A 19,614-nucleotide genomic window follows, 5' to 3' on the forward strand; every position below is an offset into this window, starting at 1 on the left:
TTCTCAAATACTAACGGCATGGAGAAAATCACTACCATCGGCAACTGTTCTTAAACATAATAATGATCCATTCGGAGGCGGCAGATATATATCTCCTGAAATCGTAAATATAACAACCGTGGTCGCAGTTAATCTTATGTGCGATATCGTCGACGGTAGTTACGGCATTGATACGACAATATCAAATCAGGCGCAGCAAGGATTTATTCTTTATTCATTCACCCCGACAGAAACACTATTTGGATTTCTGATTGTACAAGAGCCGATCAATCCAGTTTATCTACGATGTCATAATCGTTTGTTATCAAGGATGAATTTCAAATTAACAGATCAGTCTGGAAATATATTAGATCTAAGATCCAAACATTAAGTATTAACTTACTCGTGAAATCTTAAATTTTACTGAAATATTTATTTTTTTCACTGAAATTATTTATTTTTTACTGAAATTATTTATTTTTTACTGAAATATTTATTTTTTGACTGAAAAATCAGGGTATTTACTAGTCAAAATCATGAAAATCAGTCAACAAAATTAATTCTGATAGGGTATTTACCTGATTTTTCAGTGAAAAAATAAATAATTTCGGTGAAAAAATAAATAATTTAAGTAAACAATAAATAATTTCGGTGAAAAAATAAATAATTTCAATGAAAAAATAAATAATTTCGGTGAAATATTGATTCCATATCTAATATTTTTCTTAATTGTCTCACACGAGTATTAATTATCTTCTTTGCTTCGTATTCGTGAGACAATTCTGATATAATTTTTTCGATTGCACGAGATAAATCAACAAAATCTTTTATCTGCGTTTCGTCTACGACAGCTAATAAATGATACATCGCAGACTAAATCTTTTTAATGAATCTGTATTCGGATGGTAAAACATACCGTCCTTCATGTTTATTTTCCTGTAATGTTTCAAAATCAGAAAGAATTTTTTCAGGATTTAATTCATCAGATATTTTTATTCCGTCATTTTCCAATTTTTCAATAGCATTAATCATTTCATTGATATTTTCTTTGTTCATTATACTAAATATTTATATTACTAATAATTATATTTCTTCAGTAAAAATCATTGAAGTAAATAAATACTCAGTTGGATTTTTTAACAATATTTAAAAATGACTTTTTGTTTGTATTTCTTTGAATACGCCGATCTATACACGTTTTCTGCGACTCTTCGTACAGAAGCCCGTTGAATATCAAAATATTTACCAGCCGAATATATTGATTGAAATATTTTTTTTTCACCGGTGTCCACGTTTACAGATGTAACGGCTCTAGCATCTTTGTTATTAAGATCAGTGTTTCCTCGTAAGGAATTTCCTTTTGTGTAATTGCATGAAGATTAGATAATTTATTATTGAGTTTATTTCCGTCAATGTGATCAATCACAAGACAGTCCTTAATTGTTCCAAAGAAACACTCAAATACGAAACGATGAAATAATAATAATTTTTTCCAGCGTTAAATTTAAGATAACCAGTATTATTGATATGAGAGATCGGATTTTTCAATCTACAATGTCTAACTGTACCATCGTCAGATGCTTCGTAGTTTTCAATGACTGGATACCTCATAAAGACCTCGTTCATTATAAGAATACTTTTGTTTAAATTATAATTTGTATGAGAACTTATTTATATAATCCATCTCTGTTTTAATAGTGCTGCTATCGGATATATTTTTTGTCATAGTATCTTTTGAGTTCTCTGTATCGCTTTCCAGGGCGTTTTGCGCATAACTGCGTTTTTCCTCGAATTCCGACACCACACCGTAGACACGGGATCGGTCCTAAACCACCTCTACGAATACCTTGTGAATGCTGTCCACAGAATTCTCTTTTACAGGGTTTTCCGCAATTATTCGATGAACCAGTCAATAACCATTTGCACTGATTCATTATGTATTAAATATTTGTCTAAAATATAATATGAATATATTTAATTTGAATGATATTGAAAACGATCTGATTGAAATTAATAAAGAAAAAATGAATTTGATGATGATGGAGCATCTCACGTATGGTCCACGTGGAAAATTGCCCATAACACCCGAATAAGTTGTTGATAATACAATGAATGATACACGAGCAAAAATAATCATTGATTATATTGGGGTTCATCATTGTTATAAGAAATTTATTTTTAGAATAAAATTTATTGCGCAAACGACTGATAATGATGTATGGATCATTCGTGATAAGCGTGTTCCTGTGGTTAGCGGAAAAGAAACTGTTGTTCTAAGTGGTGATTCTAAACCTGGTCTGTTGATTGGTATTGATAAACCATATTATGAACGATCCTACCCTGTAACAGCAGATGTTTATGGGATTTATCAACTTAATCATAAACCTAATATTAGAGATCTTGCTCCGATGAAATTTTCTTCGTTGAATTGTGTAGCAGAGCGAGTAATAGAACATTTTACAAATATAAAACGTGGATCGGGTTTAACAAATTTAAGACGCGAAAAAATAACCGCGTGGGCTGAATCGGTCGCGGACAAGGGAGCGTCAATAAATGATATTGCTGAATTATCAAGTAAATTAAAATTTCCGATGGTAGTAAAAACTCTATCGGGAGAAATTTTATATGAATCAACGAATAAAGGAAAAGGAACGCCGATCGAAATTATCGATCATAATGCTCACGCGTGGACATCTGCGGTAATAATATTCCCGCGAAATCGAAATGTAAAATTTTATTCGTCAGAATTATTTGATTTTATTTTTGAAAAAGGTAAAAACGATCCTGTATCAGTGTGGTTATTTAAGAGCTCTGAAGAAGAGTATGATCAATTCTTAAAACCTAATGGTGATTTATATCGTAGAGAATCATTACATAATGAGATGAAAAAAACTCGCGGAAAAATATTTCATGAATTCTGAGCAGTTGTTAGTTAATTGTTTTACTATTCCATCGGTTGCTGCTCACGCCGCTGGAGAAAAAACCCTCTGGAAACCGACAAGAAATGAATTTCTCAAAGATATCCAAATGACTTGTATTGAATACGGACACGGTGGTTTATGGAATACTAAATATAATTATAAAAATATGATATCCTTTGATATGGTCGTGTGTTATCCAGGGAGACTTTTGGGAATGGGCGAATGTGCTAAATACAAAAAAATTTGGACATCCAACAAATGAAACCACACGAGTATCAATTAATGGTCCGTTACCAGATTTAGATCTGACTGGAATCGCTCGTGTGGTATCATTTGAATTTGCTAAAGATCTTCATAAGATCTGCTATGTTTGGTTTGGTAGTCATTTTTCTGAGAAACGTTGGGTTCCAATAGTGCCATTGAGGTATATGCTCGATTGTTTAATGTTAACATCGCTGACGGTTAGTGAAGCGATTATATCGTATCGACAACAAACTGATGATTGGTTACCAACGAAGGAAAATCTAAACATTGATGAGGTCATCGAGGAGTATTCACGAGACCGTCCTGATATTCCCGCTGATGTAATTGTGAATGATGCTCATAATATCCTCAAAATTAAACTTAACAACAGCGAAAAAACAGCAAAAGATCTCGGTAGAAAAATAATCGGTAAATTTACTCAAGGTGGAGCATATGATCACCGACGGCATCATTCACGATTAATTATGGATGATGCTGAACTAGATTTTATAATCGCTGATACCGCAGCAAGAAATATATTCTGTAATCGAGAAAATATTTACATATCAGACGGAAAAAATTAGGAATAGTTGTTAGGTACAATGATGGAGAATCTCCTCAATATACTCATTTAAGATCTTCAATGTTATCTTATGTTTCTATAAATTTACTATCGATAATACATAAATTTCCTCATGACGTAGTTACAGTTACTACTTATTCGTTTTATATTGATAAAAAACATTCAGCGTTTTTAAATAGTTTTGTGAATACCGATGAATCATGGGGTTCATGGAGAATCAAAATCAAAAATATACTTGATTATTGTGAATCAGCTGATGTTGCGGTCAGGTATAATTATTATCGAGATGAAATATTAGATCCTTCGTTAGAACCATCAGTGTACGATCCAGTATCAAGATATAAAACAGTTTACTTAAATGGATTAGGTAGTTCAGGTAAAACAACACGAGTAATAAATTTATTTCAGAATTCTGATATGATCGTGTTAACACCTACTCATAGACTAGCACGAGAGATGAAGCAATGAGGGGTTAATTCGTGTACCTACCACAGTTTTTTTCGATGGGAAGGTGATTTATGGACTACTGATCGAATGGGAGAAAAATATATTCCTAAGGTTATTATCTGGGATGAAATTTGTACTGTTTTGCTGGAGGTATTAAAAACATTTCTCGATTGGTTATTAACAAAAAATACTGCTGTAATAATGTGCAGTGATCACGGTCAACCATCACCTGTTGATGGAGCGTCTCCACACGACTGGTTAAAAAAATTTCTTGATCATTATGAAGAAATAACTGATGATCACAGATCACTTGATGCAGAATTAAGTGAATTTTAAAAAATATTCAGACTACAACCGAATAAGATTCAGTGTGAAGTAATGCGTAAAATAATTTCAGAAACATCAGTGAAAGACTTTCTAAAATCATGGAAACCAAATGATTTGATAGTTGCAAGTAGAAAGATAATTAGAGACGCACTTCAACGAGAATTATTTCAGTTGCAGCGAGGAACGTTTCCAATGTTGCCGGTGCCGTTGTGTTATCGGCCAGCTGATACGCGACGGCAAAACATTGACGTTGATGTACCAGGACAAGGAAAACAAAATCTTGTGTTGAATTATATTGTTGCAGTTGATATCGATTTCGTTGAAGACGCGTAAAATGCAGAAAAATCTCCGTGGACGCTTGGATACGCGATGACAATTCATTCATCTCAGAGATTAACTATTACTGATACAGTTGTTTGGATCGTTGATGATCGTATCGAATGGTCGAACTTAGTTTATCTTGCAGTATCCCGAGTTAGAAAAATATATCAGCTGCAAAGAATCGTTTTAGATAAATCAGTGATCAATGATGATCTCAACGATGATGTAATAAGAAACAAATTCGCTGGTTATAAACGAAATGATAAAAAAAATAAACGCGATTTTGATCTTGATGTTCAGTTTATTATATCGTTGAAACAACAACAGAGTAATCACTGCGCAAGTTGCAATTGTATAATGTTATGGAGATATAAAAAAATGATTCAACACAATTTACCGTGGACAGAAAAAATAACAATTTTGTTCATACACGAGAAAATGTTATGTTGACCTGTCTTGAGTGTAACCGACGCAGAGGTGCTAGTTAAGTGATTTGGGCGATAACTGAGTGTCCTCGGGAATCACCTGTAGTTCTTCGCGTGTGAATCCACGTTGAGGAGCAATTGAATCAAGTATATAAATCGCTGGTCTACCAGTTGATCTTGTCACAGTAGATATTTTATGTTTTGTGATGCTCCAAATAGGATCAGTTGCTCTTTTTCTGCCGCCTTCGAGTTCACCAAATTTATATAAATATCTCACAATGATATTACCTAATACCGGTTTTGTTGAAAAATCACGTCGTCGTATTGGTATATTCGCTTTTGTAATCGCGATGGCCGGCCTCATATTTATTGCTCGGGTTGTTTCATTATTTAATGCGGCTATAACATTTGGTAATCTTTTAACCCATTCGTATGATCTCATATCCTGAATAAAATTCCCTCGCATATTGATATGCAAATAACCGCTCAGCGAGTGTTCTATTAAATCGTTCAACAATTGCCTGATCATTATGAATTCCAGTGTGTCCTCGTCGTATTTTAACACTATTTTGTTTCATTAAAAATGATACCGCACCCAGAAATTCTCTACCAGGATCAACCTGCAGTAAATTTGGCCATCGTAAGGGTCCTCGTTGATAAATTTTCTTAAAGGCATCTGCATCGTCAACGGCAGTTTTTGTTGATAATGGTTCTGCTTCTTTATATCTACTTGCAACATCAACTACCGTTAATACATATTTGTATGTTTTTGATTAATAATATCATGCGGTAAAAACATAATATCAGCTTGATGAACATCATTAGGAACACTAACTTCAAAGCATTGAATTCGTTTAGGTGGTGGTAGATAAATTTGCCATATTGCGTGCTTAGATAACCATAATTTAGCAGTAGAATATTTAACTTTCGCAGCCTTAGCAAGTTTATTAATTGCTGTTTTACCTTTCCAGAATCCAACTGGGAATAATAAATAGATTCCATTATTATATATAACTAGCACCTAGCGCTAATTTACCTTTCATTGCGGATTTTATTAACCAACTAGTTAATTTTTCCTTGAAGGATTTATCAGGAATACAATATAATGCATGAATTAAATTTACATCTGCAAGATGCCTTTGTTGCAGATCATTACTTCGATAGGCAATATCATGAACATAACATGCCTGATCAGTAGCATTTATTGGTTCTTCATTTGATTTTGGTTGATCATAATTGTCAAGTCTAATATCAAGTCGGGTTCCGAAACCACAATAAGTATATCCTGGAAGATGTTTTTCTCCTGAATATTTAGCCCAGGTTATTCCCGGTAATTTTGTTAATTGTGCCGTAATACAACCTCCTTTTTTTTCTTTTTTTTTTGTTTCTGACTTTAGTTTTTGACCTGCAGAAATAAATCTAAATTTTTTATACCACATTGCGTACATTTACCAGTAGCGGCTGATCTGTTATTACGCGTTGTAACCGTAGTTAAATCAATTGTTGGAGTACGAGTCTTACATTTTACACAATATAAATCCATGAGTATAATTATATCATGAATGTAATTGATCTTTCCGCGACAAAAAGAACGATAACCAGTTAAACATCATGCCGCGCTACCGAATTCTATTAGAATGATCATCATAGGTCCATCTGGTAGTGGAAAGATGCAGTTGCTACTCAATTTGATAATGAGATGGTTAAAATGGGATAAATTGTATTTAGTAGCACCATCGGTTGATGATCAACAATGTTATGAAGTATTAAAAGATTTTAATGAAAACGCAAACTTGTTGAGTGATCACGGTGATGATGTTACCGATTTTATTACCGATATTAATGAAGCGCCATCATTTGATTCTGTTGATGTACTTATTAATAATTTAGTTGTGTACGATGATGTAATACTAGATAAACAGTCAAATCCTGCTAGAATATTTTCTCGAGGAAGACAAAAATACTGATGTTATTTATGTAACTCAACGATACACGCAGATTCCGAAGGTAATCAGGGATAATTGTAATATTTTAGTTGTTTTTAATGGAATTGATACGCACACTCTGAGAAATATCCATCAAACTTGGTACAGTGGTAATATGGATATAATTAAATTCAGAAGTTTCTTTTCACGAGCACAATCAAACCAGTATGGATTCATAAATAAATTTACATGACCTTCGAACAAGATACAGAATCGGACTAGATAAAATATTCTGATGAAATGTAGAGCAGCAGGGAAGGCGCGCTTTCAAACTCGAGACAAGAGATGGTCTTATCATGACTAACACAAATAAATCATTAAGGAAGCATTATTTTCGGAGATATGGCATTTCCCAAAGATTTTTTTAAAGCCTTATTTTGACGATCCACGGGTGAACCAATTAAAGGTTGTTCGCCTTCCCTGCTGCTGACACCTTCCAAAGTCATTGATAAGTTTCAACATGTTCAGCAATCCAAAGACAAGTTTCACATCACCGATGGAAAAGCGACACTGTACATGGCCCACGTTTCTCTTTCCAAAGGTTTTTTTGGTGGATGACCTTCGTAGCGCCAAAATGAGTCTTGTCCGAATTAACAACCCTCAAGACCAGATCTTTCTAGCACGTGTCATCGTGGTGGGACAAACGTATGCCGACAAGAACGATGCAGTAAAATGGAAAAAAAACATGGCAAACTATTCCAAAATCGAACCGAGCCAAACAAAGAAACGAAACAGAACACGAATGCTACATTCAAAAATACCAACCCCAACAGGAGAAAGAAGATGATAACCACAAGAAGAAACGAAGTTTCATCTTTTACGATTTCGAATGCATGCATGAGACCGGCATTCGAATTCCTAATTTCTGCGTGGCTCATCGAGGTGCGAGAAGTGCATCCAAGAACCTATCTTTAGTCATTGCCCTCACTGCAGCCAGATTCCTGGAGTACGTAAAAAAAATATTTCGGGGACCGAACACGTTGACTGATTTTGCCCAATAGATCTTAAACCCTATCGACAAAACGGGGAGTCAAGAGGACATAAAACATTACGGAGATTGCCTTCGCTATGCCACGGTAATGGCTCACAATATCTCCGGATACGATGGACCATTTCTTCTGAAATACTATACCGAACAAGGCACCGAACGTACTACAGTCACCTTGGATGGAGCCAAACTCATTTCCATGCAAGTGGGGCACGTGCAGTTTAAAGATTCGATTAGTTACTTGGCCATGACTTTGAGTCGAATGTCCAAAACATTTGGAATTACAGAAATGGTCTAAGGTTATTTTCTGCACTTTTTCAATACCAAAGCCAATCAACACGTCGTTCTATCCCAATTGCCTGATGCTCATTACTACGACCCCGACAATATGCGCACCGAACAACGAGAAGCTTTCTTCGCCTGGTAACAATCTCACGCCTCGGACCCCTTTGACTTCGAGGAAGAAATTTTAAAGTATTGTCGTTCCGACGTGGACATTTTACGGCGATGCTATGGAAATTTTCGAGAATTGTTCATGGAGCACGGAGGGATCGATCCTTCGAAAACAAAGTCTGCACCATTGCCAAAGTGTGTTCCTTAGTTTATATAATGACGTTATCGATGTACGCATCATAGCCATCTATACCAGATGTTATCATGTTCATTAAACGCTGAAACTTTGTGGAAGAATTTTTCATACTAAATGACATCACTTTACATTGGTAAAGTCCATCTGGAGTTGCAAATGCTGAAAGTTCCTTTGTCTTTTTCCGGGAGTGGAATGTGCCAAACTCCTTTCAAAGGGGGTGGTGCGGTGGTGATCATGATGATTTTTTTTTCATTTCAAACTTTCTCAATGAAGTCATTGATTCTTAGAATTGGAAATAAATCTATTTTGGTGACACTTCACTTTTCTGTAGTTAGTACACATACGGAAAGTATTATCTGGTTTCGGCACAAGAATAAACGGCAAACTTAGGTTATTTTACTCGCTTAAACAATATTATTCTCCAACAAATACTGAATTTCATTTTTCAAACATTCTTGATGGAGAAGATTCATCCTGTAAGGATGTTGTTTCATAGGTGTCGAGTCTACAATTTCAGCATCATGGTAGATTTTATTTGTTCGTGTTGGAATGTCTGGAAACAATTGCTCATATTCACATGATAGGTGCTTTAATTCACTTTTTAGTTTTGGCTACAGATGTTAAACTTTTCTGGTCCAGATAGTTCAATATTTATGAAATCAGTAGATTAGTTAAACCAAAGTTACTGCAATCTGACTGCAAAGTTACTGTAGTTTGAATCATCACAACGGCGGACAGGCACAACTAAATTGTTTGATTAACAAGGCTATCTCTATCAACATACTCCTTTAACATCTTTATATGACAATGTTTGTTTTCTCTTCCCATGACTATGAATGATATAATTTAAATCACTAATGTCTTTTTAACTGTATAAGAACCATAATACTAGCCTGAATAATATTTTGAGTTACAGAAATTTATTTATAAATTTAAAATTCCTTTCTTTTGTATTTCTGTGACATTTTAATTTCCGTTTTGATGGAGTAGAGTGAAAATTATTTGTTGTTACTTGAGAGGCATTTGTCAACTTCTACTTGAAATCAAAGACATTCTCAAGACGATTGATCTCTTCATTTTTGGTTGAAATAAGTTTATCTTTTAATAGCTTCAGTGGTCCAAGGACAGCCTGTCCAAAACTAGTTCAAAGGGACTATTGATTCTGGAACTGGTTCCCTAAATGCAAACATCAACAAAAGAGCACCCTCATCCTATATGAGGGTGATAGGCAGTATATTTAAATTGCCGGATGCCTAACGCATACATAACTTGTTAAAAAAACGTTTTAGAAATAAAACCGGACCTTTCATTGGATTCGACAGATTTGGAAAAGCCAAGAAGTGTAAAAAGAAGCCCTTATCAATGTTTTACCATTGTTTCATTCTTAACATTCATTTAAGGAAAAGCCTCTGTAAATTTTGTCGACACACAAATTGTGGTCAACACTTATTTGTAGTGCCTGAGTGGGTCTTTGGTAAAGGACTGCCACAGCCTATCATGATTCTGCTGAATGGTTCGTCAAATGCAGGAATAGATTGCGGATGAGCTTCACGTATTTTCTGATTGGGGTTTCCAAACATGTGAAAATGGTGAAAATATCTACAGTATTTCGAAACATTACTTTTAATTTCCTGGCAATAAAATGATTGAGGTACTGACCCAAAACAGGAATGGAATGTTTGAATTGCAGCATTGAAGACTCAAACACTGTTAAAAACTGTTTATGTACTAAAATTTTATAAACTGTACTGAAAGGAACTTAATTTCCATAAATAATTTATTAAGTGATATTGGCCTCCTTTAGGTCAGACTGCTGTAGCTGATTTGGTCAGAATCACACGCATAATTAATCAGGTCAGGGCATGACACCACCTGTCTCACAAAGGATGCTAGTGTTTTGAACCCAAAGGTGAAGCGTGTATTAAGTTGCAGATTATTCGGTCAGGTAGTGGAAAACCAAAATATAACAAGCATTGTTTTAACATGAATTCAGATATATTATGGTCACATCAAAGCTCTCAATGTTGTTTTGTTTTGTTGTATTTTTTAAACTTTATTTTGATGTCTTTATGACATTACCATCATCTACTGACAGACAATTGCTTAGGTAATAATTAAACGAAAATGATAAATGTATAGCCTGCATATCATGATTACATGAATAACATTATTTATGTCAAGGATGATAATCATATATCCTGAAAATCTTGATTACATGAATAAAATTCATTCCGTCAAGAATATGATTACGAAGAATTCAATTGTAACCGAACAATTGGTGCATACAAGGATACAAAATGTGTTTTTGTACCGTATCATTTACCTGAATCAACCCCGCCCCGATATTAGAAGTCAAGCGGGAACAATCGCACACCCATACACCCTTGTATTATGCATGCGTTGACTTATTACATGTAATCAGTATCAATTATTTTGCAACCCGGTGGCATCGCAAACTGCATACCTTCGCTACACAGGTACTATATTCTGAGGCTTGGTCCGTCGAAACTCTTTTTATAACCTGGTCTGTGGACCTTTGTCCGCCCCTCTCCCCCCCACCCACGATCTTAGTTCCAAACGAATATAAGTAACTTGAGGGGCCAAAAGTGCAATGATTTTGATTGACCATCTCGGCCGGGAGAAATCCTGGATCAACGATCTACTCCATCCAGAGTTAGATCTAAACATTAAGATCTTGGCCAAGCCGAAACTTCTCAAGTAGCCGCAGGCTCACGAGGTCCATCCATGCCATGATCATTGTCTCTATCGTGCCTGGCTTTTGTTCAGAGGGCTTTGCAACATAAACAATTCGACCCTTCAATCGTGCAAGAAAATTGCACGAGGTTCCAGGCCTTCCACATTACACGTTACGAAGCGAAGTGGCGCATCTTCATGGACGGATGCAAAGTCTAAAAGATAGCACTTTTGACTGCCTCTATACGAATTAAGTTGGTTTTTTCTTTGGGCTATCGAGTAGAACAAGTTTTTTCGAATACTATTAAGGGCTATCGTTCTATGACATCAAATTAATTCAGTCATTATAGCCGAGAGGATCTTGGTCTTAACAAAGACCTCTAGGACTTGTTGATCAATCTGATTTTCAAAAGTTTTAATCACTGACACTGTTTCCCAAGTGGAATCTTTCTGGGTTAAATTTGTCCGAATTCAAACCAATCTGAACCTTTACCCTACTATTCAATGGTGAATGTGTTAATTGCCTCTGCCAGTCTTAATTTGATACGTCGTGACATGTTTTAGATCATCAACACTTTAGTATTAAAAAAATGCAATTCATTTCCCACCCCGGCTTTACGGATAATTATCCTTTTGAGTGTCTAAATCTAACCGACTTTTTTCTCTGGATATATGAGGGAAAAAAGTGGGCATCATTTACCATCAAGGCTAGCGCTCCATGGCATCTAATACATTCAGGCATCATGGCAAGATATATCTGTCATGATAAAGTCGTATCATACCTACTTGCAAATTTTGATTTGAATATGCTAAAATCCCTCCATTTGTTTCCAAACTGGAATCTGTCTTGGATCTCATCGGATCTCGCTGAAGCTGTTTTCATTCCTAAGCTGTTTCCCGATATATTTAGCTTCGGCAGACAAAATCTGAATATGGTGGGTCCCGTGGCTAGAGCCTAGATGACCATCAGACCAAGTTAAACCAACACAGCCTATTAACTTCGATGTATAAGCCAGGACATTTTGATGGTACGAAGATTTCAATAATCAACTTCTTAACCCGAGAGAGTGGTTCACGTGACCATAAGCGGTGTTGATTTAAGTAGGAGAGCGGGTTATCGTTAACATAAGGAAACACCCCTTTTTCCTAGAAGGATACCAGAGGTATTGACAGGATGATCAATATTCCCTCATCCCGTTACCTATTCTCCCAATCTTAATGTGATCGGGGAACGTATTTGATGGATAAAGCAATCTTTTAAATTAAATTATGTTTACCCGAGAATATTTACCCAATCACAGTATTAGAAACCCTCCCAAACACACCGTCAATCAAGCATCCTCGTTGGTATATTGCTCAGCTTAAAATCTAGCGACACCTGTTGGTTGCAAGAGGAGGTAATGAGCAAGAGTCATTGTCTATTGTTTATAAGATACAGAGGAAGGACGAATTTTCGTGTTTTTAGAACGGAATTTGTTGGATGGTTTATATCCCCTAACGTGAATGTGATTGAGTAAGTATTCTCGGAATATCGTGATTTACTTAAACATTTGATTTTGCCCTCCATGATTCGAACATGAACCTTGTTATCTGCAGAAGAAAGAAATAATCTTTCTGACTCAGTTTCTGATTTCAAATCCTAGCTGAATCAAGAAAAGCAAAGCTTGCGAATATTACCTTAGTGATTGAATGTCACGGGTCATACATACTAGGCTAAGCATTTTAATTATGACTTATAACTGAATAATATATCCAAGGACAAGTATTGTTTCTGAGGTCAAATAGAAATGGCAAAACCTATCCAAAATTTTAAGATTTGAAAGATCTTATTTTACACACCCCATTTCGTTCACACAACTGAAAATTTATTGCTTGGCAATTGGTGATGCCAGGAATTGGCTGGACGGGAAGAGTTTCCCATTTGATTCCTAAAAAGGGAAGCGTAACGAATATGGTATGGAATTATAAATTTTATTTTACCAATTGAACACATACTGTTCATATTTTCCACTGCAGTGTTTTAAGTGTTGTATTGAAATTGAAATCTTCATATTGATCACCCTGTACCCATATTATTCTGTTGACATTTTCAGAATTGGATTTGTTTCTGATTGCAGTGTGAACCTCTCTCTTCTCACAGTCTGCAATTTAGACAGGAATGCATACGACAAGCTTTTGTAGGGTTAATATAGTAATAATCTTTGTAATTTTGACTTAGTATAATTTTCATCTTTGGTTTTTCATCATATTCAGTCTGCGTCCTAGTTCATTTAAAATCAGAATCATCAATTTCTTGAAAAACATCAGCCGTTTTCATTCAGAGGCCCATGGAGATATATTGAAGAAATAACAGCCTCCACATTACCAATGTTGTGTTTATTATTCTGATATCAGTCAGAAGTGGATCCCAGGAGAAGGAACTTTACAGTAATCCCTTATTAACCTTCCAGCCCATTGTTTTGAGCATACCGGAATAGATTTCCCATCACGCACAGGTGGGCTGTGTGAAAGATGCATGGAAAAGATCACCAAGACTAACAGAGACAAATCTAACCACTTGTACCAGCATCCAGATTAATGTTGTTATGGGTTTCTTACTTTGATGAAAAATGTAATTACTAGAGTGGAGACAAGTTTATCCAATCATGTGTAAAGTCACCTTGTTAACATGAATGGACCTCAGTACAATTATACTATCTGAGGTCTTTGTATGTGAACCCATTTTCTAAGTTGTATCAAAAATACGTTCTCTATATTGGTAGCTGACACCAGTAATATTATTTTTAGCTGATCATGCTCATTGTTAAAGTTTCCCAGATCCTGCTGATATAAGCTTAAATTCAAAGTTGGATCAAAACTGGATCAGAAATAAGGCCTTCTGAGTGGTACCATGATTAGCCAATCAAATGCAAGGTCACAGGGATCTCAATCATAATCTTGATAACATAAATACCTTCCAAGCAGGATCATTGCATGACCAGGAGTATAGTCCCTAGACTGGTACCCAGATCAGACAGTCAGATGCAAAATTACATCATTAATATGTGAAGGTCATTCAGTATTAACCAAGATCTTAATAAACAGATCAAAAATGTGTTCGTTTGTGTTCTCACAAGTTCAATCAGACACACGATCACCTCATTAATATTGATTTATCTAACATATTATCACACTCCTCTTAGATCTTGTGACAACTTTAATTATGAACAGTTTTGATTGGTTGGTTTCAATAGCACTTTCAGAATATTATTTGCTATATCATTATAACAAATGAAATTGGAGATAAATGCCTTTATTAAGGACACACATAAACAGCTGACCGGAGTTCATCTGGGTATTGTATTATACGCCTAACATACTACCATCGGAGTTCTCACTGTTCCCAGATCAAAACAGGACTGGAAATATGGCTCCAAGATAGTAACAAGCTCATCCAATCTGATCCAAGTTCACATTGTGTATGGGTCTTACACATTTTTGATTTCATTGGAGATATACAAAAAATCAGCTCACTCCGAATTATATTCATAAACTGGACAGAGATACGATAAAAATATGTTGGAATAAATATTCACATTCATCTCTTTATATAGGTCATGAAACAAGATTATAAATATAGAATTGAATATATTCTTGTAGCCTCCATATTTACTATGATATTCTCATAATTCATTTCTTAAATAATGGTGACTTATATTACATAGATTGATGTGTATCTATCTTCATCAATAATTGTATAAACGTTCATACTTTCCATCTTTTGAAACACGATGTAATTATTAGAGTGGACAAGTTCATCCAATCAGGTGTAAAGTCACTTTGTTAACATGAATGGATCTCCCTCAAAATTATATTATCCGAGGTCTTTGTAATGTAAACCCATTTATTAAGTTTTATCAAAAATTTGTTCTCTATGCTGGTAGCTGACACCAGTAATATTATAATTAGTGGATCATGCTCATTGTTAAATTTGGATTATACGCCTAGAGTACTACCATCTGAGTTCTCACTGTTCCCAGATCCAAACAGGACTGGAAATAATTCTCCAAGATAGTAAAAAACTCATCCAATCAGATGCAAGTTCACATTGTGTATGGATCTTACACATTTTTGATTTCATTGGAGATATACAAAAATCAGGTCACTCCGAAGTTTATTCATAAATTGGACAGAGATACAATAAACATATTTTTAATATATATTCACATTCATCTCTTGATATAGGTCATGAAACGAGATGATAAATATAGAACTGAATATATTATTATACCCTCCATATTTACTGTGATATTCATGTCTTAACTAATGATGACTTACATAGACTGATGTGCATCTATCTTCATCAATAACTGTGTGAAAGTGAAAAATTTTCCATCTTTAGAAACACGAGTTCAATAATACACAATGAGAAACATGCTATGGTTCTTGCCATAATGTGACTTGCAAATTTTTTTTATAAAAAAAACAAACTTTTAATGAAAAGGAGGCAGATGATTACTCATATGAATAAACATCCAGGCTTGTCTATATTAGCTAATAAAAAAATCAATAGAATAATCCATAAAACTGTTGAGTGAATCACCATAGCAATAAACAAATTCATTTACATGAAGATGCATTGGCCATATTTTAGTCAAATTAAATATCAGAGATTGTGTGTATTAAACAATCTATAAAATATAAACAAAGGACAGAGATGTATGTATTCAAATTGTGTATATTCAACACTGACAAATTATAAATATAATACATACAAGTAGAAAATTAAATGACACTCAGATACAGAAATATGAAGAAGAGAAAGCAGTTCAAGATCCAAAATGGTGTAATTTATTGGCCACCAGTTTTCATACACGTACATTTTGATCTTCAAACATCAAGTTCGTATTGTTTGTCAATAACTTAGTTGGATTTGGTTAAACAAGTTTAAACTTGGAATGGATCCAATTTGAGGAACGTTTAACTGTATAAGTTGGATTAGAGGAAAGCTAGTGTTGTTGTTATGGGCTTAACATCTTCTGCAGCACATGATACATGACAATCAGTTATCTGGTGGAGGTCACAAACCCAGGAAAACCCACAGATGAATCAACAACTGACAGGAAGCTACTGGCAAGCTCTCTCACAATACCATCTTGGCTGAGACAGCAGCAGAGGAGGCGAACAGACCACGTTTGTAGAAGCATCCAAATGCCGAAATAAGCCTTCCTAGAAAGAAAAAAAAAAGACTACTTGTTTGAATTATAATCTGCCTAAATTATTATATTTCAAAAATTTAAAAAACTTGAGGTAGCGCCTCTTCTGCTGCTATTAATTTATCCAAATATTTTATCGAGACCTACACGATATCTTGTTCTGAGATCATGTAGATTTATTGTTATAAATCCGTGTGGAGTAGCTTACGCTCGTGAAAAGAAGTTTTTAAACTTATTTATATCCATGTCACCGCCACACCAAGTTTGATGAATATTTCGCAACGTATGTGTGTCTACTTCTGTCGTTGATATTGCAAGTGGATATAAAGAGGCAGAACCATTATCAACTAAAACAGCATCTGAAGTAGCTTCTGCGTTTGAACGAATTTATCAACGAGGATCTGGACCAGAAGGTGGTCTACGATGGTCACAACTATTACAGGTTGATCCTGGTGAAGAATTTCTTGGTCCAATATCATCGTTGATGAAACGACATAATTTCAAAATACGACGAGGACACGCTGCAATTCATCGTGATCAGGCAATTGTTGAACAATTTAATCGAACACTTGCTGAGCGGTTATTTGGATATCAATACGCGAAGGAATTCATTCAAGATAAAAGATGTCGCGAATGGGTTGCAAGATTACCGAGTATGATAACTGCGTTAAATAATGAGATTACCCGAACAACCAACATGAAACCTGTTAATGCAATCACACACAAAAAAATATATCCACACAACGACGTGATTTTTCAGCACAGCCAATACTGGGCAATGTGACTGTAAGATATTTATATGAGCCCGGTGAACTTGAAGGTGGTAAAAATAAGAGCGACTGATCCTATTTGGAGTATTACGACGCACAATATATCTATTATAACAAGATCTACTGGTAGACCCGCAATATACGGATTAGATTCAACTGCTCCTCAGCGTGGGTTTACACGTGAACTACAAGTAATTCCAGAGGATACGCAATTACCACCCCGATCACTTAATTAGCACCAAGGGTTTCAGCACCCCGACGTCGATTACACTCAAGACAAGTCAACATCATATTTTCACGTATATGACCGCGACTACTATCTTCTCTGTCTACGGTGAATTGTCTTGGATTATTATTTGAATATCTACATAACATTATACAATTACAACTCGCACAATGATTATTCTGCTCTTGTTTCAGCGCGTTGATAAATTCAACATCAAGATCAAAATCACGTTTATTTTTTTTTTGTCACTTTGTTTATAACTAGCTAATTTTTTCTTATTATATCGTTGTCAAGGTCATCATTGATCACTGACGCTTCCATGACAATTATTCGCAGCTGAGATATTCTTCTGACTCGAAACACTGCGAGATAAACTAAATTTGACCATTCGATACGATCATCAACGATCCAAACAACTGTATCAGCAATAGTCAGTCCTTGAGATGAGTGAATCGTCATAGCGTATCCTAACGTCCATGGAGATTTGTTCATTTTTAGAACATCTTCAACAGCGTTGATGTCAACTGTGACAATCTCATTTAATACTAGATTCTGTTACTCAGAGGATCCTGGTAAATCAACGTCAATATTTTGTCGTCGTGTATCTGCTGGTCGATAATATAACGGAACTGACAACGTTGAAAACTTTCTTTATGTAACTGAAACAACCGCTGTTGAAGTGTATCACAAGCTATCTTTCTACTTGCAACTATCAAATTGTTTGGTCTCCACGTTTGCAGAAAGTCGTTCATCGAAGGTTCTGAAATTATTTTACGCATTACTTCACACTGAATTGTATTCGGTTGAAATCTGATTAATTTTTTAAATTGTTTTAATTTTTCATTAAGTGCTCTATGACCATCAGTTACTTCTTCGTGATGATCAAAAAAATCTTACAACCAATTATGTGGAGATGGTCCAGCTATGTGTGGTGGTTGACCGTGATCGCCGCACATTATCACGGCAGTATTTCTTGTTAGTAACCAATCAAGAAATGTTTTTAATGTTTCAATCATACTGTACATATTTCATCCCAGATTATAATCCTTGGAATATATTTCTCTCCCATTCGATCTGGAGTCCATGCATCACCTTTGTACCTAAAAAAGCTGGGATAAGTACACGACTGCACTCCTCGTTGTTTCATCTCTCGCGAGAGTCTGTGTGTAGGTGTTAGCACGATCATATCTGAATTCTGAAATAGTTCGATCGCTCGAGTGGTTTTACCAGAACCTTCCGATAAGTTTAGATAAATTGTCTTGTGTCTGGTTATTGGATCGTACACCGATGGTGCAAATGATAATTTTGATATCTGATTATTTTTACAATAAATATCTTTAACTTCAACATCAGCAGATTCGGAATAATCGAGTATATTTTCTTTTTTTATTCTCCACGAACCCCACGATGTACAAGTGTCGATATTTAATTTTTCTAACAATCCTGAATATCTTTTACTGATATAAAACGAATCCGTAGCGTCTCTGACAGCAAAACCAGAAACCTTATTTATCATGGATAATAGATTTATCGAAACGTATGCGAGCATTGAAGATCTTAAATGAGTAAACTGCGGTGACTCACCGTCCATATAGCTCACAATTGTACCTAATTTAGTTCCATTTGGCAAGAAAGTTATTTCCCGACTCATAAACGTATGTCTTTTTGTTGTATCAGCGATTATAAAATCTAACTCAGCATCGTCCATAATCAGTCTTGTACAATGTCGTTTATGATCATATGATCCTCCTTGGGTTAATTTACCGATTATTTTTCTACAAAGATCTTTAGCAATTTTATTCTCGTAATCTGTTTTATCGGGATTTTCATCATCGGAATATTCCTTTTGTTGTGGTAACCAAACTTCGGTTCGTTTCCGATATGATATAATTGCTTCACTGATCGTCAGCGATATTAACAT

Source organism: Sinohyriopsis cumingii, chromosome 15 (assembly GCF_028554795.1).
Source record: "Sinohyriopsis cumingii isolate HCF-2022 chromosome 15, ASM2855479v2, whole genome shotgun sequence".
Taxonomy (NCBI): Eukaryota; Metazoa; Mollusca; class Bivalvia; order Unionida; family Unionidae; genus Sinohyriopsis; species Sinohyriopsis cumingii.